The sequence below is a fragment of the Zingiber officinale genome, chromosome 5A (genome assembly GCF_018446385.1).
Source record: "Zingiber officinale cultivar Zhangliang chromosome 5A, Zo_v1.1, whole genome shotgun sequence".
Classification (NCBI taxonomy): domain Eukaryota; kingdom Viridiplantae; phylum Streptophyta; class Magnoliopsida; order Zingiberales; family Zingiberaceae; genus Zingiber; species Zingiber officinale.
This window is the reverse complement of record NC_055994.1, coordinates 50,098,988-50,124,469: the sequence shown is the minus strand read 5'-3', so window position 1 is coordinate 50,124,469 and position 25,482 is coordinate 50,098,988. Positions and strand designations below refer to the sequence as shown.

Here is a 25,482-nt window from a genome sequence, read left to right as displayed (position 1 = left end):
TTTCCAAGAATTTATCTTGTATAAAACTAGAAGAATTATTTTCTGAGTTTGAATTACATGGGCATACTAATGCGCAGCCAATCGAGAAAGGTGTTGTTTTGCTTGCAGGTACCAGTAGAACACGTGAACCAAGAACACGGCGAAGAACCGAACCAGAGCTGGAAGAAGAACCCGACTCAGATGAAGAAGACGACGAACTGACAACCGAACTCGTGAACCTTGTGAAGAAGCTCTACAAGAAGAAGAAGGACTTCAACAAGAGAGACCTAAAGAAGGCAGTACAATCCAAGGAGGTTCAACCTAGTTCAAAAATCAAGTTCGAGGTGATCTGCTATGGGTGCAACCAGAAGGGGCACATCAAGGCCAACTGCCCAAATTAGAAGAATGCAAAGAAGCAGAGGAAGAAGAAGGTGCTGAAAGCGACCTTTGAAGAATCCTCAAAAGAAGATACCGATGACAAGCTTGAACAAATGAGCCTCCTAGCACTAATGGCCCGGGACCAAATCAACATGTCCGAGAGCGAGAGCGAATCGGAAGCAGACTCGGAAAGAAGCCACGGATCCATATCCATTTCTGAAGAGTCCGATCCCTCTGTAAGTATTCCTCGATTAAATAGTTTAGTGAATTACTTATTACGCAAATTAGTAAAATCAAACATTTGGGTCGAGTCACTTCTAAAGGAAGTAGTAGTCCTTAAAGAAGTGACTAACTCCAAAACCTTGCCTGACCCAGTTTAGACTGGAAATTCAACTCAAGTCCAAAAGCATGAGGAAGAAAATTCTAGTCTGAAAAATTAGGTTAAGAATTTGGAGAAGCCATAGAACGATTTTCTTTGGGGTCCAAGAACCTTGACCTAATTCTTGGGACTCAAAGAGCCGTTTACAATAGAACTGGACTAAGTTTTAAATCTAGAAGGAAATATCGATCTTATCTATCCTTAGTCAACAAACCAAATAGTAAACTAGTCCAAACATGGGTACCCAAGTCCAACTTAGTCAATCAAGTTGGACTTGGTCAATATTGGGTCCCAAGGATCAAATACATTACCTTGATAAACCTTATCGAGGCTATTATCCAGGGGGAGCAAAAAGAAAAAATATTTTAATTAATAAATAAATAAAAATTATCTTAACAAATAAATAATTAATTAAATTAAATTAAAATTATCTAAATAAAAAAAATAAAAATTATCTTAACAAATAAATAATTAATTAAATTAAGTTAAAATTATTTTAATAAATAAAAATTATCTTAACAAATAAATTTAAAGGAATATAATTCTAAATTAAAACTTTAAAAACAAGTTAAAAGGAAAATCAATAATGGAGGCTCCAGAATAGCTGGCACCTCCAAAAGGAATCTACCCGACAGGGTAACCGAATGCAACCTACCCGGCAGGGTAATTAGGGCTAGAATAAAAAGAGCTAAGCTTAACTTGACCCATGGTACTAGTGAAGTATTGGATGATAGTACGTTAGGGAAACTTAGTTAATGCATGTCTAGGAAGATATGGCTTTGACCTGATGCATTTGGCTAAGTGGAACTGACCGAAGCTAACCTTTATGGATCCTAACTAGTTAGATCAAGGTTTTGTACTAAGTTCAGTGGGTAGAACTATTTGGAAAATCTCGAAAACATGGTTACTTTAATGATATCCATGTGACTCACCATATTCCAGAAGTTTATTCAAAGAATGTCTATTTGTTGAGTCTAAAGCTAAAGCTGAATCTAACATAAAGTTAAACCAAATCTTATAATTGAAACTAATTCATCTCACAAAATTATAGGATCCCTTGATTGAAAAATCTAGATCGGGTGAGATGACTAAGGACAAAACTTAAATGAAAATTAAATTAAAATAAAATAAAAATTAAATTAAATTAAAATAAAAATTAAATTAAATTAAATTAAAAATTAAATTAAAATAAATAAAATTTAAATTAAATTAAATTAAATCTTAATATTTTTCAAGTTTAATTAACTTAATATTTTTGAAAGTCTAATTAACTTAATATTTCTCAAAATTTAATTAACTTAATATTTTTCAAGTTTAATTAACTTAATATTTTTCAAATTTTAATTAAATTAATATTTTTCAAATTTTAATTAACTTAATTTTTTTTTTTGAAAAGAACTTAAATATTTTTCAAATTTAATTAACTTAATATTTCTTCAAATTTAATTAACTTAATATTTCTTCAAATTTAATTAACTTAATATTTTTAAAAATCTAATTAACTTAATATTTTTCCAAATTTAATTAACTTAATATTTTTCAAAATTTATTTAAATTAATATTTTTAAAATTTAATTAACTTAATATTTTTTCAAATTTAATTAACTTAATATTTTTAAAATTTAATTAACTTAATATTTATTCAAATTTAATCAACTTTATAGCCTATCTGAGGCACCTCCCACAAAAGGGAGGCGTCCTCGACAGCGGCGTAAAAATTTCCACCGACTTAATTTAAGGCGCCTTGGATCATCTCCAAGGTGCCTCAAAGAGCATGTTTAAGGCGCCTTAAACCACATCCAAGGCGTCTTAAACTCGAAGTTTTCTCCACGAATAGAAGTCCTTCTATTCATTTTTGCCGAGTTTTTCCACGAGTTTCCAGTGCCGGTTTCGCCTCTAATCCATCAACCAAGGCGCCTTCAACCCAACTCTTCCCTTTCTACACCTAGCAATGCCCCCCTAGGTATACTATAAACTACTCTTAATCATCTCCTACATGATTTTAGTGCTAGTTTTTGCTATTTTTCTTATATATTGTCAAAAATAGGAAACGTCTTAATGTTGATCCTACTCCGGATAGAATCCCATCCACGGATCCCAGATTCCCCTCAGAATAGCATAGGATTAACTTTGCTAGATACACATTTGAAACCATTAAACCTTGGTATCTAAGAAGATCATTTTTTGATCAGTTTTGTCACCCATAAGTCCAGATGATAGAGTACTACCAACTAGGTAGATTGGTTTATTGTAGTAATGCAGTAAATCATGATTTATGTGCATAGTGTTAGTTAGAGCCATAGAGCCAATCATTTGATGATTGATGTATAAACTCATTGTATCATATTCTTATGTATGTATAAAGACATTTGTTTATGGTTATTATGCTTACTTGTATTGGTGCCAAATAACTAAGTATAATAGCGTCCTTGAGTAGAAGGTTCTTACCTATATCAATCGATTGGTTGAATCGATAGTGAGATGATATAGGGAACACTACTCTTAATCATTCCTAACAAGTATTAACATTCAGGGACAATGTTAATGTGACGAGACTAACATGTAAGTCAACTCGATGACTTGATCTCACAAGTCATGGATATGGAGATATCAAGTTGACACATGGGTATGCATTGGAGAATGTATACTGAATGATCCGCCATAAGAAAGTATCATGGATCGTTATATGAGTGTCATATACTTTCTCATATGGCTATTAGTATGACTATTAGTCCTTGGACCTAAAGTCACCATGGCTCCCTACATAAGGAGTTATATACTTTGGCTTCGTCAAACGTCACTCGTAACTGGGTGGACAATAAAGGCGATTACTGGGTATGTAACAAATTATGCGGAGGGATGTGAGTGATGTAGATGGGATCTATCCCTCCTATATGACGGGAGTGACATCATTATTCTTGATAGAGTGAGACCACTAAGAGCATGGCCATGCCCAAATGAGTCAATATGAGATGTTGAGCTCATTTGATTGAATGAGTCTACTTGGGATTCAAGATTTAGATTGATTAGAGGATGACACGGTCTATGCCTCATATTGATCAATCTAGATGTCAAAGATAGAAGGACACTTGTCATATATTGTGAAGGGTCACAACTAGTAGTCACAAGGTGATGTTGGATCTCAACATTCTTGTAACTTGGGTAGTAATGATGTGTTGCTAGATACCGCTCATTACTTATGCTTCTAAATGGGTTTAGGAGCATTGCCAACGTTAAAAGAACCTATAGGGTCACACACAAAGGGCAATTAGATGGAGATTAGGTTCATATGATGAACCAAGAGGATTAGGTTCATGTGATGAACCAAATTGGATTTAGAGTAATCCAAAGTAAATTAATTGAGTTGGACCCAATTTGGTTCATGTGTTAAATGAGTCTAATTTGGACTTAGACTCATTGAGCCAATTTAATTCAATGAATAGAGATTCACTAAATTAAAAATTGACTTGAACCAATGGTTAGATTTGATCAACCATGGGAGAGAAGTGGTCAAGTTTGACTTAAGATGAAAGGTCAAATTTGACTTGACCATTGCCACCTCATTTGTGAGTTGGCATTGAGTGGGCTAATTATGATGTGTCACATCATCAAGGCTAGGACATGTGTATGCCACCTCATGAGGGAGATCAAGAGTTGTGACTCTTGATATCCCATGGAGGTTTAAAATCCTTCCTTGAAGTGGTCAGCCACATTACACTCTTGTGTGAGTTTTATTTTGGTTTTTGTAACCTCCTTCTTCTTCCTCCTCTCATCTTCTTCTCCCTCTCCTCCACCTTGGCCGAACCTTCAAAGGTGCTAGCACACCTTTTGTTTGGGTTTTCTCCACCTAATCGTTCGTGTGTATATGTATAGAGGAGTGTCCACTTGAACACTCTCGAGATCCGGCAAACTTGGATGAGCGGGATAAGCGAAGGGCTTCACATCAAGGGTAATCTCTCTACCATATAGATCTAGAGTAGATCTAGGTTTAGAAACTCGTACGCGTAAAGTTTTCGAAATTATTTTCTTCGCACGGATCCGGTGGCATGGGATTTCGAGGTTTCCGCAACTCAAAAAGCTATTTTTGCTGCTCGAAAATCCCAACACATAGTTCTATCACAACCTCGAGCGAAGATTGTACATGATCTACTCTAATTTTGATGAAAAATTACAGATCTATAACTTTCTGTAAGTTTAGAGCTTTAGGCACTTATGAGCATGTCTCTTTCTATGCTACCCAAGTAGGGATCTGCCATTTGGCATTCCTTACTCCCATATTACATTAGATACCATTTATATGTACTTTTTTGGGGAGGAGCGACCACTTGGCTTGACTGAGTTCAAGTCAATCTCTCTTAGGGTTCAGGACTATGTTATGTATAGAGTCCTGACAGCCTGTATCTTGTCGATCTCAGCTCGGGGCCTCCCGAAGATGCGACCCTGGCATTCATTCCTTTTGTATGCCTTGAGTCACCGTTTAGACATAGACATAGCATTACATATGTTCCAGAACATTATTTATGCATCTAGTACAGTCATATCCCATGTAGTCCATATGCCCTACTGTCATGTTTTGACCTACATCTTTTCGACCCTTAGGATAGACACTACCAGAGGGACAGTCATCCCTCTTACCATATATGACGAGTTTAGGCAGCGCAATCTTAAGTTAGCCCGTGTTCATGTCACTGATGAGGGGATTCTAGCCTGGAGGGGTCGACCACTGCTAGCTGCTGCTCCGATTGATCTAAAGGGCGAGGATGCACCGCCCGACATTGTCCCAGGCGAGGGAGAGGAGTGGCCCGACTTCTTAGCCGAGGAGTTTTTCGGAGATCCATTACCTTCCACCTCCGCCGGGCCTTCCACTTCAGTCGGACCTTTGACTTCGGCACCACTCTCCGTCGAGGACAGACTCACTCGTTTCGAGGTTTAGTAAATTCAGACGCGACGGGCTGTTCTAGATAGCCATCACTCCCTCCAATCCCTCTGATCCAAGATAGCTGCCGGATTCGCCTCTCTCCCGGATGAGATACGTCGGCAGGGACAGCCTGCACCAGAGCAGCCCATTGCACCACTTCCAGCTAACGACCCTCCAGCTGATGACCCCACTCATTGATGCCATCTCTTTCATGCATTGTACCTTGGATTTTGGATACAGACACTCTCATTTCCTAGTCTAGTTAAACTTGTGCTTAGTAGAATTCAGTTATGCTGCTTACTTCTGCTTACCAGTCTTTTTATGTTCTTTTTAATTCTACACAAGTAGGAAGGTATTGGGTAGAATAGATCTTGATTTTCAAATAAATTTCCTACATCTAATTTAAAAAAAGTTTTTTGTTGATCGTCAAAATTGCTTAATCTTATAAATCGTCTTTCAAAATTCAAGGAAAAACTATGTTTTCAAAATCCCAATCTTATTAGTTTTTCAAAATTTGGAGTTAGCCTAGGATATTCCCCCTAGAAATTAGGTTCTCCTAGTTTCAGCCAGAGCATCTGACAAACACACTAGACATAACTTGTTTGTGTTTTGAAAGAAACTTAGAACGGCGTGAGATGCATAGGGAATAGCCTGGACTCCAGAATGCTTATTTCTGTGCATCATAGTGAGTCTGGGTGTTAAAAACTAACTTTACATTAATCAAGTTAAATGATCCAGCCCTAGTCAAATCTAACTGGATTACAACTTAACTTGACTAATCAAGTGAAAACTATTGCCCTCTAGGTATTCAGCCAGTAACTAAAGGTTAGATAGTTGATTAAGGATATTAAAATTTCAAGTTGACTCATGCTTACACTTTAGGGCTCTGATACCTCACTAAAGGAAATTGGTTAATTTGAAATCCATTTAACTTGACTCATGCTTGGACATTAGGTTCTTAATTAATTGCTCCTCCTTTACCGTTAATTTAAAATTCTTTATTACGACATCCATAGTCATCTTCAAAATTAACTAAGTCAAATCAAAAGATTTTTTTCCTCCAACTTAACTAACAATTTTCCAAAATGTTCTGTTTAAGCATTCTACAAAAAATCTCAGTTTATTTTTCTTGCCTTTAAAAATTATTTGAAAAGCTTTTCAAAATTAATGTCTTTTAAAAAGGGCTTTAAAAATCTTAACGAAATATTTTTCAAAGCCTTAAAATAATTTTTAGCTAAATTAGTTACAAAATGTAGTTTTCGTAAACCAACTTCTTGCTTAAAATAATTCTTAGGCTTTAATTTGTTTATTTCAAAGAACTTACAAGAAATATTGCTTTAAAAAGTTTCAAAATATAACTTTGTAAGCTGAAAATGTAAGAACTTAGTCCTTTCTTGTTGTCTTTTTACTATAGTTCTCCATACAAAAGTTTTTTGATATATGGAAAAGGGGAAGAGTAAGATAAATTCAAATTCAAATTATTCAAAATTCAAATTAAGGATAAGAGAAAGAGAGCTTTTACTAAGGGGGAGACTTAGACATTGCCTTAGACATTTAGCTTGCTTATGTTCTCACTTGAACTTTTTATTTAAAAAGCTTGCTTATGTTTATTGATACATTCGTTTACTTTTGTTTGTTTTACTTAACTTTGAATTTAAGTTGTCATAATCAAAAAAGGGGAGATTGTTGGTGTTGGAAGCATCCGATGATCGAACCAGTGTATTGATAATGACAAAGGATTCAAAGTTAAGGTTATATTGTAATCTAACAGTCTGAATGAGCTTGCAGGAAAAACCTAAGTGTACTTAGGAAAAAGTCCTAACTGAGGTTAGGCAGGTGGAAAACCCTAGGGGTGGTAACCCTAGGTCATAGGGGATGGTAACCCTATGCGGAAAGTCTTGGCGGGTCGAGGGCTTCAGGTAAAAGTCATAGGGGGTGGTAATCCTAGGTGAAAAGTCCTGGTGTCGCGAACCAAGTGGAAGACTAGACGGGTCAGGGAGCGGGCGTCCAGCAGAAAGTCCGGAAGCATCAAGCGCCGAGCAAAAGTCCAGTCGATATGGAGGATCGCACTGGCAACAGGTAACTCTCCTGAGAGGAGTAGGTGAGGACGCGTTCCCCGCAGAGGGAACAGTAGGCGTCGGGTCGACCTAGAGTTTCTGGGTGGAAATCCGAAGTCAGACCCAGGATAGTCCGGAGACTATCAATATTTTATTTACTGTGTCTATTGTGTGCTAACTTTGTTTTGTAGGGTATGTGTTTGGGACTAACACATTTTGCAGGAATAAAGGAGTAGCATTCACCTCGGATGAACAATGCCCGAGGTGCCTCCATGGAGCTTGGAGGTGCCTCAGGTGCAAGCCGAAGCCACCTGTGCAGAGGAGCTGGAGGGGCCTTCATAGGGACTAAAGGCGCCTTGGATCACTGCTCGAAGGCGCCTTGGAGCGGCATTGAAGGCACCTTTAGGTGGATAATGAGCAGTGATCAAAGCTTGATCGACAGCGATCGAAGCGGGATAAAACTTAGGATCTAAGGCACCTTGTAGCTTGATGGAGGCGCCTTGAACACCCTTTATAAGGGAGTCTCGTCCAGCAGCTCAAGATATCAACTTCCGAGCAATCCTTACGCTACAAGCTGCTAACGAGACGATCCCGAATTGCTGCAACATCATCCCGACAACCCCGAGCTTCAGATTTGATATTCTTGTTGTCGGTACTACTTTTTCTTTATAGTTCAAATTGTAATTAGTTTGTAATAACTTTTTAAGCTTATAGTTGTTGTCCACCGGAAGCGATCAATGATCACGTGACTTGGAGTAGGAGTCGCCACAGGCTCCGAACTAAATAACTCCTCGTGTCTTTGTGTGTGATTGTTATTTTAATTTCTACTGCGTTTATTACTCGAGTTTTGTGATTCCAAAACGAGTGAAAGCCACGAGCGCTATTCACCCCCCCCCCCCTTCTAGCGTTTCTCGATCCAACAAATACTTCCTATTTTTAAAGAGTGACACAAATTTGAAAACTCTTGAAAACTTCAATGTTTTCTCCTTGTTTGTGTCTAACTTTTCAATGATGAATACAATCAAAAGATAGTCTTCACCAAGGTTTTCAAAAGCATTTTAAAAACATTTTCAAAACCAATATCCAACCATGTTCTTTTGGCTCAATGCACATGACTTGTACATTAGCTTTCCCAATGATTGGAAGACACATAACTATGTGTTTTGATGAACCTAAAACTCAACAAGATGTACTAAATCAACATCTTGAGTTTTGTTCACCATCCTAACATCTCACTTGTATCTAATGTGTACTAAAATACATACAAGTCACCTTATGATTCTTTGTGAGATGTATATTTGGTTTTGCCCTAAACTAAGGGATCATGTATATATACCTAGGCATTTTGATGGTTATGAACATCCGCCAAGGATGTTACTTGCTAGTGAATGTCATTGGTCCTTAATTGCAAGGAATTAAACATGATGCATGATATGTTATGACATACATCAAAAAGAAATAATTTTCAAAAGAAAATTTTCTATAACTACATGATGTATGTATGACATGACATGGTATTTTTGTGTATTTTTTATAATAATCATGAATGCAAAAATAAATATGATGTCATGACATATGATGGGCAAACAAAGCATATCAAATTAGCATAAATAAAATACCTAAGTTTCCTTAAACCTTAGCTAATCTTAAAATTAAATCCTAGATTGCCCAATTTCATCATGAAATTGGCAAACCCCAACTTGGCATTTCTTTACTTTCTTGATTTATTTATGCCAATTAAAATTAAGCACATTCCTCAAATTTTGGCATATTTATCCTTCCAAAAGAGTAATCAATATGATTAAGGCTTAGATTTTCCTTAACCCATTACGAGAACACCAAAATCTCAACTTAGTATCTCTTATGGTTTTCCTTTAAATGTGCCAATTTAGCCTAATTTCAAATCCTCAAAACTTGGCACCTTTTTGCTCTTCAAGGCTTAATCACATTTGATTAAAGCACGAGTTTTCTCTTAATTCCTTAAGAAAGTATCAAAATTCTAACTTGATTTTTCTTATACTTTTCTTAAGTGTGCCAATTTAGATTAAGTTCAACTCTTCAAATTTTGACATATATATTACTCTTTCAAAGAGTAACCCGAATAATCCTTCTCATTTTCAAAGGTTAACAATAACCTTGAAAATGCTCTCAAGTCTCAACTTTACCAAGGTTGGGTTAACTACCTTTCCAATTGAAGTTGACACTCTCTAAACCCATCTAGGGTGTAGAGAATATGCTCCTAGGAACTCAAAACCTATTGGTACTCCTTGGATGCTTTAGGTACTCACTAGGGATGACTTCCCTAGATACCTTCCTAAGGACCTTTCTAGGCTTCTTAGAAGCCTTGGTCACCTCTACTAGGTCACTTCTAGAAATAACTTCCCTTGTAACCTTCTTTGTGACTTTATTTGGCCTTTTTGAAGCCTTAGTCACCTTTACTAGATCAACTTTAGGGATGACCTCCCTTGTGACCTTCTTTGTGACTTTGTTAGACCTCTTAGAAGTCTTAGTCACATTGGTCTTGCCAAAAGAACCTTTAGGGATTCCTTCCCTAGTATCCTTGACATGACCTTTACACCTAGGGTTGGTTCCATAGCTATATGGAACCCTGTGAAAAGAAGTCACATCCTTCTTGACTTTAAGTTTATATCCCAAACCTCTATAGCCATTGGCTGACTCTTGTCTAGCTTTTCCTAGGTTATGCTCTTTTTGACCCCTAAGCATGTTTTTTATTTTTGCTAGAGTCATTTCAAAGTTATCAAGTCTTGACCTTAAGACTTGGTTCTCCGTCATTAAATCCATAGATTTAGATTTTTCTTGACCCCTATGAGCATTTCTATATTTTGGCATATATCTATAATCCTTAGAGTTATTGCCTAAGATACTATCTACCTTCCTAAACTTAGGTGTGGTAGTTCTAGCATGAGGAGGAATGTATTTTCCCTTAACGCTATCATGCTTCCTACTTTCATGATAATTTGCATTAAGATGGTAAGAATTATTTCTAGCATGCTTTTTATCATGTGTCAAAGGAATGGATTCATTAAATGATACCTTGGTTTTTACCTTGGAAGCTCCCCCTAGACTTGTGCTTCCTCCTTTGACTTTGGTTGTTTTCTTCCCCTTTGGACATTGGCTTCGATAATGCCCATTTTGGTTGCACAAGAAACACAAAATGTGTTCCTTGCTCTTCTTTGTTATGGGGATTGTCTCCTTGGGCTTCTCTTTGCCCTTGGGTACTACTTGACCCTTCTTTTTGACCAATTTTGGACACTTACTCTTATAGTGTCCATGTTCCCTATGTTAGTGAGAGTCCTAGAGCCGATCATGTGATGATTGTTGTATGGACTTGATGTATCATATTTCTATATATTTATAAAGGCATGTCTTATGGTTATTATACTTGTATTAGGTGTCAAATAACTAAGTATAATAAAATCCTTGAGTAGAAGGTTCTTATCTGTATCAATCGATTGATGAACCGATAATGAGATGATATAGAAAACACTACTCTTAATCATTCCTAGTCAAGTATTAACATTCAGGGACAATGTTAATACGATGAGACTAGCATGTAGGTTAACTCAATGACTTGGTCTCACAAGTCATGGATATAGAGATATCAAGTTGACACATGGGTATGCATTGGAGAATGTATACTGAATGACCCACCATGAGAAAGTATCATGAATCATTATATGAGTGGCATATACTTTCTCATGTGACTATTAGTATGACTATCAATCCTTGGACTTGAAGTCACCATGGTTCCCTACATAAGGAGTTAGATACTTTGGCTTCGTCAAATGTCACCCGTAAATGGGTGGACTATAAAGGTGACTACTGGGTATGTAACAAATTATACGGAGGGATGTGAGTGATGTAGATGGGATTCTATCCCTCCTATATGACGGGAGTGACATCATGATTCTTGATAGAGTGAGACCACTAAGTGCATGGCCATGCCCAAATGAGTCAATATGAGATATTAAGCTCATTTGATTAGAGTGAGTCTACTTGGAGTTCAAGACATAAATTGATTAGAGGATGACACGGTCTATGCCTCAATTGTTCAATTTAGATGTCAAGGATAGAAGGACATTATCACATATTGTGAGAGTCATAATTAGTAGTCACAAAGGTGATGTTGGATCTCAACATTCTTGTAACTTGGGTAGTAATGATGTGTTGCTAGATACCGCTCATTACTTATGTTTCTAAATGGGTTTAGGAGCATTGCCAACGTTACAAGAACCTATAGGGTCACACACAAAGGATAATTAGATGGAGATTAGGTTCATATGATGGACCAAGAGGATTAGGTTCATATGATGAACCAAATTGGATTAAGAGTAATCCAAATTAGACTATTTGAGTTGGACTCAATTTGATTCATGTGTTGAATAAGTCTAATTTTAACTATGATTCATTGAGTCAATTTAATTCAATGAATAGAGATTCATTAAATTAAATTGACTTGAATCAAAGGTTAGGTTTGATCAACCATGGGAGATAAAAAGGTCAAGTTTGACTTGACTTAAGAGGGAAGATGAAGGGTCAAGTTTGACTTGACCAAATGCCACCTCATTATGACTTGGCATGGGGCTGGCTAATGATTATGTTGCACATCATCAAGGCTACATCATTATGTGCCACCTCATGAGGAACACCAAGAGCCATGAATCTTGGTGTTCCATGGAGGTATTAAAGCTCCATTAAGTGGCCGACCACTTGAGGTGTGTGAATGAATTGCATGGTGTGATCATTCACTTCTTCTTCCTCCTCTTTAGTTTTTCTCTCCCTCTCATCCTCCATTGCCAAGACTTCTCAAGGGTGCTAGCACACTCTAAGTTTTTCTCTCTACCTTTTTGTCCGTGTGGAAATGTGTAGAGGAGTGTTCACTTGACACTCTACGAGATCCGGCAACCTTTGGACGAGCGGGATAAGCGAAGGGCATCTCTATAAGGGTAACACTCTTTTCATGTAGATCAAAGGTAGATCTAGTGTAGACAAACATGTACACGATTATTTTATATATTTTTGCACGGATCCGTTGCTAGCTTCGGGGTTTTCGCAACGTAAAAAAGCGATTTTTGCGGCTCGAATTGCTAATAGTGGTATTAGTGCCACGTGCGAAGCTTGTACATGTTTTGTTTTTGTTATTATAAAAAGGTTTCAGATTTATAAGTTTTTGTAATTTTTCTATTGTTATGGATTTTGTGAGTATTTTTCTTGTAGAGGCGAAGCAACAAGTGCTTGGACACTTGTAGGTTTCATCTACCAAGAAAAACCTTCCGAAACGGCAAGGTCTCACCCAAACAAAAGTATTTTTGTTTGGGACAGCGACTTAAGGCATTTTTAGATCAATATGGGACACTCGTGATATTCATTTTGCGAGAAGGGGTGCTGCCCCTAACCCCGCAAGGGGCATTGTCTTACGATCGCGCCCGAAAATCGCTAATCGGGACCGCCGAGAAGTTGTGACTCATAAAATTGATAAAAATAGTAGTAAAATTATATAAATTTATGTAAAATACATAATTTATAATTATGTATGATATTGTGATGATCATGGCGCAAAAACCCAATTTGATTGGATAAAATTGTGTTATAATTCATAATATGACCTCCGCGCCATTTTTTGTATTGTGCGTGTTGTATATGATATACGACCTACATGTCGTGCCTCCCCTTTTATGTTCCTATTGTAAATAGGTTTTAGGCTTGAATGTAACTCGAGTTTAATATTTGTAATGTACAAAATGAGGCGGTGGAAGGTCCACTCAAGAAGGAGCTACGAGGAGGGTGATTTCAACACATGGCAGTCAAAAAGGAGACGCTTGAAGAAGCCGTTAACCCTAGGTTGACCGTCCGATTTTTCATTGGCTTGAAAAGATCATAGTAGGGTCATGACCTCATCACAAATTATTTTTTCTTGTGTGTATGTGATGCATGCTAATGTAGGGTAATTAGTGCCTTAATGCGTATATGATACACATTCATGATTAGATTAGATCTTAATCAAGTCAAATCGAAATGCCTACCAAGTTTTGATACCCATCACTACCTCGATAGCCTTGAACATAAAACCTTCACCAAATTTAACTCCTGTGTACAGAAAATGCACAAAAGTAGATCTCCGAACAAAAAGAGTAAATATGCTAAAAGAAAAGATGGAACTACAAAAATATGCAGACAAAGCATGTACAAAGTATGTGAATGTGCGTCAAAACATGCTAAACAAGTGTATACAATCTACGCACATCACACTACCAGACTTAAACCTTTGCTTGTCCTCAAGCAAAATGCTGCAATCTAAATTCATATGTTCTACAATGCTCTCATGTAACACCCCTAGAAAGCCTAGATAAAGTAAGGGCAATGAGAGTACGAATGTAATGAAAAGAATGTGTAGATAGTCTACGTTGAATGTTACGATGGGAAGGATTTAGATGATTAAAAACTTTATGAAAGAAAATAAAGTTGAGAATATAAAGTTCTATACATGATTTATAATGCAAGGAATTAATGTAAACAAAAGAAATATGAGATATTATATATGCATGTATGAAATATTTATGCATAATGCATATACATGAATTATTTTGTACAAAAATATGTTAGGAGAAGGATTTGATCCTTGGTTCTCTTGTGGATGCATGCATGTGTTAACCAAGTGTGATAGGAGTGAATATTGTAAGAGGAGAGATGGGAATTATAATTAAAGGAAAGAAAGGAGAGAAATTAAGAAAAAGAAAAGAGAGAAACTCAAGAAGCATTTCTCTAGCATATTCTTTCTCATTAAGAGGAGAAGTAAATGAGGAGGATGAATCAAGTCAAGTTTTCCTCCCCTCACTTTAGTATAAATAGGCATGGAGGGGGCTTCATCCTCAACTCACTCTCCTCCTCTCCTCCATTTGTGCCGAGCACTCTCCTCCCTCTTTCCTCTTGTTGCGGAGAGCAACAACTCTCCCCTTCTTTCTTTCTTTTGTTGCCGAGCAACACAAGAGGAAGAAGCCTCCTCTTCTTCCTCCTCCTCTCCACCAAAAGACCTAGCCACTTCTTCCTCCATTGGTGCCGAGCAAAGCAAGCAAGGAAGAAAGGTCCACAAGCAAGTTCTCAACTCTAGGAAACTTAAGCAAAGAAGGTAAGCTTCCCTCACCTGCGGTACAAGGCTTTCATGTGATTTTCGGATTCTTTTTCTATGCCTTGAAAGAAAGTTTTCCCCTATGTTTTTATACATATATGATGCATGATCAGAGGTGTATGTAACCCTAGAATTTCAATCAAAAATATTGTAAATAGGTTAGGAAAATTATTGTCTAACCAAACTAGTGCAAGGTTCCTCTATGAAATGCTAAGGACCTTCCTATGGTTTTCTTGCTTGGAAGTTGATTGGAACCAAAAGAACCCCACTCTCATGTTTCGGCCAAGAAAGAATTTAGGGTTAGGAGGACCTTGAATTTAAAATAACTATGCTTATATGACATGATATAAAGTTCTTAAGAGTTGTATACTTGTATGTTGAAAGAAACTCATGAACCTTACTCTTAATATTTCGGCCATGGTAAGGTGATGGTTTAGAGAAGCTTAAACAAAATTCTAATATGCTCAATGACCTCTGTGATATTATGTTATGAAAGATGATTAATGCTCTCATGTTTAATTGGAATGTAGAAAATTAGTTACATGATTTATGACATGTAAGATCACAAGAGTCCTAGCTTGTTTATGATCCAACTTTGTGTATGATGTTCTTAGTAAATCTTGCTATGAAATTTACTTAGGTTTCCCATGCTTTAGGCCACTTAAAGGAAGTTTATATTCTATGAATTTCGGCCAAGTAAGGTTTAAAGGACCTAGAGGCCTTGGAAATGAAACCTAAGGGGTTAAAAGTACTTCTTATGAAAACTTGATAATGTGTGAATGTGATACATGTTTGTATGACCTAAATGAATCATTATGTGTTCGGCCATGAAGGGATAGATGCCCTAGAAACCCTAGAACAAAATTAAATATGTCTATGCCATGCTGTATGAAAATGATATGATAATAAGTTAGAATGCATGATTGCTTTAGTTACGAAATGATATGCATAATGAAGTTATATTATGAAATATGCCATGATGTGTTATAGCATAGAAAATGCTATACATAATGAAAAGAAATGAAGTTATGTTATGATATGTGATAGCATAGAAAATGCTATACATAATGAAAAGAAATGAAAAAGAATAAATGCATGAAAGATTGTTAAGGACATGATATGATAGTTATGCATGATAAGTTATTTTTATGGTTTGTACCAAGGGTGGGCTCCGTAAACACCCCGGGGTCGATGGAGTAAGACTCGGGCCTCGTCAGTAATGGGCCTTTGAGTGCCCTAGGTCGATGGAGTAAGACTCGGGCCTAGTATGTATGCATGGTAGGGCTCAAGACTTGCTACCTTGGACCTACGCATTATGTATGTGGTACAAATCGGGATCCCAAATGATGATGATATTAATTTCAAGTACTATTAAGTATAAGTTTTCAAATTCACGATGCATTGCCTACATTCATATGTGCTTGAATTATATGATGATATGATATAATGTCATGTGATATTATGATATGAATATGATGCCCTTGTATGTCTTATGCTTGTGATTTATTTGTTTTATGATATGATATTCATGCTTCTATGAAATGATATGTGAATAAGAAATATGCATGATATGTTTGAATAGAATGATATGTTATGTTATGATTAGTTGAGACGATGATATGTTGATCCATTCTTGATATACGATGATTCTCGGTTTTAGTGAGTAGGAAAGGAACTTACTGAGCCATGAGTGCTCATAGCTTACTTTCCTTGTACCGCAGATAAAAGAGAAAGCTGGATGAACAACGGAGCAGCAGGAGGAGCAGATAGTGATGTGTGTGGTGGTGGCTCGGCTAGGACGATTCGGACAAATTAATATTTTTAGTTATAAGTTCAATATATGCACATTTGAACAAATCAGAATATGTGATATTATGCTTAATAAATTAAATTCTTTAAAGTTTTTATTCTTCCGCTGTTATAGTAAAACATGTACGTAAGTAGTATAAGAACGTAGCGCCGCCCTTAGGTAAGAAGTGTGGGCGTTACATCTCATATCCCTAATGCATTCTCCTAACTCTATCAAAAAGTTTCATTAACAAGCATGATCATGGAAACAAGTTAAGTATGACTCAAGCATAAGTTCTTGTGCACAGTGCAAAGTAACTCAAAATCTCTTCAAGTTTCAATCTATGTCCTAGTCAAGTCGTCATCATGTTTGACTTCCTAATGTTTCCGGTGATAGACAAGTAACCAATAATAGGTACTTAATTGCCACACACTTTGTTCATATTTCTCAATCAACCCAAGGCTTCAAAGGCGTACTCAATCTCAAGAGAAGCTAAGCAATCATTTCCCCAGTAACCTAACTCGGTCTCAAAGAGGTGACTTTCTAGATTCCACTCATAACAACTATTTTTTTATATCCCTTATTCACTTTTTTTTCTATTTTTTCACACTTTTTTTTCATAAGTATTTGCATTATGCAAATCTTATTCACAAATGTACTTTTAGCACAAATGTTGGGATATTTTGATTTTTCCAAATGAGCTTACATAAGTTGAGCCTCATCCAGTAACCAAAATGAAGTTTGAGAAATCACCATAGAAACTAAGTACTAAACAAACAAGATGAATCATGACTATTTCAATGAAATCAACCATTCAAGCATCAAGTATAGGTGTAGTGAAGATAAGATCCTTAAGGTCAAGCCAAAACTAAAACTCATCTCCATATGATACTTAGCTTATATCACGTTACCCAAGATAGAGAAAAGAGGTACGTTAATCATACTACTAGCATCATTTACAACATCATGAATCTAGATAATGAATGTGCTTTCATTTAATCTTGAAGACAAGAAAGCATATAAGTGAAGTTTTGATGTTCTCAAGATGAATGCCACAAGAAATCAAAACAAAATGCAAGACATAAGCAAAAACAAAAAACAAACAAATAAAGCAATTCAAATGCATCTAATGCATCCCCCCATACTTAAACTTTTCATTGTCCAAATGAAAACAAAAAATAATGTGAGGGAGATTAAAAGTAAGAGAAGTTACCAAATGATGCATGCCAAATTCCCATGTCATTAACTTCTCCATCATGTAGTTACACTCCTCCTAATCTTTGAGTCCTATAAAAGAAGATTGAGAATAAAAATTAAGTAGAGGATACATGTTTATTATAAAGAATGAAATGAAAGTAGAAATAACTAAAGACAAATAAAAACAAATAAAATGAACTTAGGTTGCCTCTCAAGAAGCGCTTATTTAAGGTCATTAGCTCGACCACCCCATTAGATTTATCGAAATCTCTCTCTTGGAGGGGTAAGATATTTCAACACCCTCCTACTAAGGGCTCTTATTATGGAGGGAGCTTTCAATATAGGAATTACAAAATGAAGCATTGCTCTCTCCATCTTCGTCTTCTTTAAAGTTCTTTCAGGTGGTCGAAGACGGTTTAGTGTGAGCTTCCGATTATTAGCCAAATGAAATCTGCACATATAAAGAAAATATAAATCTCCCACAAACATATTAGATAAGATAGAGTCATAACCATATTAAGATAAGCAGAATAAGAAATAAAAATTGAATCACATCCAACAAAGTTAATGATAGGTACCTCTATAAAATTTTCCAAAAGATCACAAGAAATACTAACCTTACTTTGCTGAGAGATACCTGAAATTTCTAAACATGTAGATGTGACATCCTCTCAATCAAATGATGGTTCTGGCTCTGGCTCAGATGTTAATGATACAAAGATGGTGAATCTTGAGACTCTGCTAGCTCTGCATAAGTCCCTACACATTGTTCCATAACATGATCACTTCTTACAACCTCGAAGGGTTGTGTGGACAAAGGTTGTGATCCTTGAGATGCTGCTTCCACAACATAGCTCCCTACACATTCTTCTAAAATATCATCATCAACACATACATCAAAAAATTAACCAACATCTATATCCTCAATAGGAGAATCAATAACAAGAGGATCAATAACTTCACTTGCAGTTTTAAGTTGATCTACCACATCACATTTATCATCTGAAAATTCAAAATCACTATAACACCCTATAAAATTTGGAGGTAGATCTAAAAACTTATTTACCACTACATTATCAATAAAATCCTCATCTGAAGAGTCCTAATCTTCATATACATTCAAAAATTTGCACTCAACCATATTAGTGTCACAGGATTTGCCGAAGTCTTTATTTTCATCGAGCCCCACTAACCTTTGTGGAAAAGGAACCCTTAGTGAAGGTCCTGGGAAAGATTTAACTTCCTTTTTCCCAAATTCCCTTTGAGATTTTGGAGGAGGTCCAACTTGCTTATGTAGTGTTGGTGTGATCAATCATTGAGGGAAAGGTACTTGTGGCCTTTGGAAACTTCTTGGTGAAATGGAATTGAGTTCTTGTGATCTTCTATTATTCTTCTCCTCAATTTTAAACACGTCCTTCTTCAGAAGTTCTTTATGATTTTTTTTCAATTCTCAGCCCAACATCATCACACTTTTCACTAGATCTTGTCTACGAAGGAAGGGGGTCTTCTTTAAACTATTTTGAAACAATACTTTCAATCTTTGCCCCCAAATGTTTGAACTCCCCGTTCTATGACTTGTGATTTTCAAAACTTATAGATGGTTGAGTTATAATTTGTTTGACAGGCTCTATAGCATTTATGGCTTGCACTTCTTGAATGTTTGAAGGAGATTTCATCCAACTTATGTTCGACCATTCATGGAGGTTCAATGTCACTTGATCAATTAACATATATGCTTCATCTACACTCTTGTCCATAAAAGAACCTCCAGCTGATGAATCTAATAAACTCTTGTCTGAGAAAGAAATTCTCCCATAGAATATGTGCAGAATCAACCATTTTTCAAAACCATGATGAGGGCACTATTTTTGAAGACTCTTGAATCTATCCCATGCTCCAAATAATGATTCTCCATATGCTTGAGCAAAATTTGTTATGCAATTCCTCATATACACTGTTCTGCTTGGAGGGAAAAAATGATTCAGAAATTGCTTCTCCAATTGTTCCCAACTTGTGATGCTTTGAGGATGGAGAGAATATAGCGAAGTCCTTGCTTTATCCTTGATACTAAAAGGAAATGTCATTAATCGAACTGCATATGTTGGCACTCCTTCACATTTCACCATATCACAAATCTCTAAAAATGTTTCAAGATGTAGATAAGGACTTTCTGATACTTCTCCTCCAAATTTGTGACATTGTATCATAAAAATTAACTCTGGGTCTAGTTGGAAACTTTTTGCTTCAATTTGAGGTTGCACAATGGGAGACAAAAATTTTACAAAAAAAGGTGAAGAAAAATTTCTCATGGGCCTGCTTGACATGTTAGTGCTCATGGATATTCAAGAATCAAAAACAAGAAATACAATGCAATATGAAAAGAAAGAAAGAAAATGCATAATTCAAATTGCAAGAAAGAAAGTGAATAATGAAAACAAGAAAGAAAAGACAAAAGGAACAAGAAAAATATCTAGAATAATTCATATGCTAAGAACAAGATTGCAAGATATGTTTACAAAAGAAAAGAAGAAAGAAACTAAATCAAAAGAGAGAAAAGTTAGACTAAAATATTAGAAATTAAAAATGCAGAATTAAAATTGCAATAAGCAAGAAGTAGAAAAGAATACAAGAAAAAGTTAAGAAAACAGAATTCTAAAAATTAAATTCAACTATGTAAATGAAAAAAAAAAAGAAAAGTTATGTTTAGTCTAACTCAATTGATAATACCTAATGTTATAGCGTAGTTCCCGGCAACGGCGCCAAAAACTTGTTTACTCTCCGCAAGTGTACGGATATGTCGTAAGTAATAATAAAAGATATCGAATCCACAAGGACTGGAATAAGCACTAAAGATGTCTTAACGCGAGTAAGCTAAACAACCAATCAATTGATTAACAAAAGCTAAGTGTAACTATGAAAGGTAAACAAAGAAATGAAAGAATAAGAAACAAGAAATAGGGCAACGATAAAGGGTATGTTCTAGGAGTTTTGGTTTCTTTGTAAGGTTTGTTCAATATAAATGACCTACTAAATCTTATTCCTCAATTGTCCATCATTTGTAGAAGGTTGTCGGTTCCCTCTTGCAATAGACAACCAGCCTAGGACTGAAATATATCTAAACGTGATCAATTAGAAATGAACCTATGTTGTGCTTACACGGGCTTGCCTGTCACGTGCGTCCCTCGGAAAATCAACATAGAATCCATCACTCCTCGACCGCATTAAGATACAATATATAAACACATACAATCTATCCTACCCTCTTGAAATACCTAATTTTCCCTTCAAGATTACCCCTCAAACGTCCTTGCATGGGCATGTTCCTGTCACGAACGTCCCTCAGAAAATCGAATGAGGAATTGCCTCTTCAAGATCCATAAGATATCCAAATATTCAATGAAGCATGGTAATTAAGCTCTAATCACAACAATCCACACAAGAAAGAATAGATACAAACAGGGAAAAATCATAGAAATAGGAAATTGGCACATCCACAAGAGTTTTACATCAAATCATCCTTACAATTACTCCCTCCATCCTAGAACAAGAAATCTACTCCATAAAACAAGGAAAGAAACCCTAAGAGATGAAGATTACAAGCATTCTTACCCTTCAAATCCAAGAAAAGAGAGAAAGAAAACTTATCTACAAAGAAGAACGTCTTCGGATCCAATCCTTGCTTTCCCGGAGTCGATTCGGTGAAGATCCGCCCTTAGATCGTCGGAAATCCCTCCAAGAATGGTAAGGAATGCCCCAATCATGTTTCCCTCCCAAAAGGAAGAAGATCCCTCTTGAAATGAAGAAGAAACCTTTATATAGAGGGGGAAAATCGGGTGCCACACGACCCCAGGCCCTGGTCGAGTGTGGGACACGGCCTGGCTCACTCCCCTCTCTGCCTGTCTCACACGGCCGTGTAGATCCACATGGTCGGCACTACCTCCGGCTCTGGAGCTCCTGCACGGGCCGTGTGAAGCACACGACCAGGGCATTCTTGGCCTCTGGAATTGTTGCACGGGCTGTGTGTAGCACACGGCTAGGGCACTCTTCGGCTCTAGAAGGCTTGCACGGCCGTGTAGTGTACACGACCTGGCTTCCTTTGGCTTCTCATCTTGGCACGGCCGTGTGAGGTGCCTTCCACCTTTGCTTCGCTTGCAGATTTAGCCTTGAACACGAAACCTTCACCAAATTCGACTCCTATGTACAGAAAATGCACAAAAGCAGATTTCCGAAAAAAAAGAGTAAATATGCTAAAAAGAAAGCTGGAAGTACGAAAATACATAGACAAAGCATGTACAAAGTATGTGAATGTGCGTCAAAACATGTTAAACAAGTGTATACAATCTACGCGCATCAATTGTTCATCTACCTAACTCCATGCTTAAACTCATATAGGGCTTCTGACTAGAGTTTGGTTCAACCTTCTGAAAGTTGTACTAGAGAGTCTACCCAATTTCTAACGTCATTAAGTAAAAAAGCAACTGTAGAAAGTCTAGTTAAAGAATTGCCCTTTGTCACAGGGCCCCCGACCATGCAATCGCTAGAATTATCTAATGTACTTCCTAATGGTAGCACTCATGTATCCACTCCTATTAGAATGCCCTAACAAGGATTAGTCCCGATGTTAAGATCTTGATATAAACACATCATAGCATAGGGAAATGTCCAAATACATAGTTTATCCATCACATCACATCATAGTTACTTCCTACATCCTAGATTTGGAGAATTTACTCCATTACAAGGGATTTCAATCCAAATATGAAGGATGAAGCAAACTACAACTCACAGGGCCCCCGACCATGCAATCGCTAGAATTATCTAATGTACTTCCTAATGGTAGCACTCATGTATCCACTCCTATTAGAATGCCCTAACAAGGATTAGTCCCGATGTTACCTCTGGTAGGCCACATGGTCGGTGGATCCAAACGGCCAGGGTCTTTTTCTTCTCTGGAATGCAAAAGGCCGTGTCGAATCCACATGGCTGGTGTCTACTCCACCTCTACTGAATGGCATGGCCATGTCAATCTACATAGCTGAGGTCTACTTTCCCTCTAGAATGTGGCATGGCCATGTGAGTTCACATGGCTAAAACTTGATTTCTTCCGGAATTGATCCCGTGTATGTTTTGCTCTATTTTCGCTCTAAATCATGTCTTATCAATCAAAACAAGCAAAGAGCAAATCTCTAAATAAAATATAATGAAAGTACAATTTTATAATGAAATATGGTGCAATAAATATAGATTATGCTAATGAAATACAAGTAGATGTGCGTCAAAATATACATAAAAGTGTATATAATCTACGCACATCACTCAGTCAACAAGATATCTCCTACAGTACATATTATACATGTGTATACTCTATAGAGTATAGATATCCAAAGTTAAGACTATATATAAAATAACTAGATCATCTCTAAGGTAAAGCATGTAAGTATCAAGCATGGATAAATACGAGTAGATTTAAGGTAAAGCAATCCATTAATTAAAAATAACTATACACTAAGTTCAATTAACTAAAGATGACAAGGAAGAAGTACCCACCTTTTATTTGTTGATCGTATCAAACAATTTCCACATTGAGATTCACATCTCAAATCCAAATCCTATAACCAATAGTATAGTTTGGCTAATTGCATCATGCATCAACTAGCTAAACTAAATCCCAAATCCAAATAGATATGCACATTCCCTTTAATTAGGTTTCGGTTTTAATTATAACAACAATCCTAATCCATTAATTAATTGATCCATATGCTAACTCACTCAATTAAGTCCTTCACCCATATAGGAGATCCACTAATTAACCTCAACCTCAATTTAATGATACAATTAATGACAACATCATTCTAACTAACAAATCCAATGCAAGAAATGAAATCTAATACTAAACACATCTTCCCATCATTAACTAATTAATCCATCCAATGAATCTATTAATCCATTACCATAATCAGATTATGTTTACCCCAACATTTAGCCCAAACTATTTTACAACTAAAATAGATTTGCTAATCCCTCAACATGCCATTCACAATTTAGATTTAAATTCATGCACAAATCAACCAAAACTCACCCAAATCTAAATGCACAGCTATTGATCCACAGTTGAAGTAGTTGGCTGCAAGAAATTAGTAGCCAGAGCTAGGTGGGACTGCTGTCTACCCAATCAAATACCCCAAATCAGCACTATGTTTTGATCCAACACTCAAATCGTATGGTAGGCTAACAGACTACCTTAAATGTGGCACCCGATAGTAGGGTAGCATCAATGATTATGTCACCAAGGTCGTCAAATGATCTAGTGATGGACAAACATGGTCAGACAACCCTTCCAAAGGACTACAACAAGGTGTTGTCTCCAGCAAAGCCTTGTCGTGCATGGAAGAAAGGGAGACAGTGCCAACTAGAGCGAAGGTAGTCAGTCGATAGTATGGCCGCCATGATTTCTCCCACACATGAAGGGGGAAGGGTAGATAGTTGCTATGATGTGCATCCCAGACGTGGGAGGCCGACACATGTGTGCCGAAGGTGAACACAGCACCTGTGTCGATGGCTAGTGTGGTGGGCTGCGTTGGCGTTTGGTTGGCTGATGGTGTCGCACGGCTCTATAGAGAAGATGTTGGCGGTAATGAGATCGGGAGGAGAGTGGGCGAATGCAATGAGGAGAAGAAGTTAAGGTTAAATATTTATACCGAGGATTTGATTAAACAACTATAGGTTAATTTAATCAATCAACTCCCAACTTAATTGGAATATCTAAACAAGCTTTCACCAAGCCTAATAGCTCTAACTCCTCTAACTCCTTAAAACACATCATACGAACTCGGATTAAATCCTAGAAAATATCTAAAAATTCCTAAAAAATTCCAGAAGATTATTTCTCAAGTAACACTTAGTATTAATAACATATTTTACATTTTACCCTACTAATAAAAATTTGGTCCCTAAATTTACTACTCAAACTAAAGAATTCTCATGCATGGGTTACAACTAAGCAACACACCCATATACTACTCAATCTTAGTATTATCAACAAATATATAACTATGAGAAATTAAAGGTTTCCTTATAGATCTATAAGATGATCTCCACTTCCAAGTAGATAGTGATGACTCTGTGAGTTATGAGTTCACCATGCATTCGCTACTCGCACATTGCTGCCTAACCAACTATGGATAAATCAACTACCTCCAAAATCAATAAAATCAGCAGATACTCTAATGTCTACATAGTGCGCTCAGACTGTCCATTTGGTTGATGGTGGAAAGTTGTACTAAAATAGAGCTCTATACTAATGGCCTATAAACTCTACTAGAACTGTGATGTGAATCATAGATCTCTATTCAGTATGATACTCAGATGTAAACGATGAAGTCACCTCTCTATGGTATACCTCTACTAAGCAATCTAATGGGTCTATTCTATGGATTGATAAAAAGTGTGTAAATTAAATATGGTTATTTGATCCATGATTACCCAAATTACATCATATTATTTCTATGTTATGGGTAATCCCATGACAAAGTCCATCATAATATGCTCTCACTCCCATTATAGAATATGTATCTACTGAAATAATCCTGCTAGTCTTTGATGTTCAGCCTCTACTTGCGGACATACTAGACATCAAGT

The 25,482-nt window shown here is 36.6% G+C and overlaps 1 non-coding gene across 1 annotated transcript; it reads left to right on the top strand.

The window, feature by feature from the left end:
- The first annotated feature begins 19,689 nt into the window (after positions 1–19,689).
- Positions 19,690–19,795, top strand: LOC121983473. Its single transcript, XR_006112524.1, has one exon. It is a non-coding gene; the product is annotated as a small nucleolar RNA R71 (small nucleolar RNA).
- Positions 19,796–25,482: the final 5,687 nt, after the last annotated feature.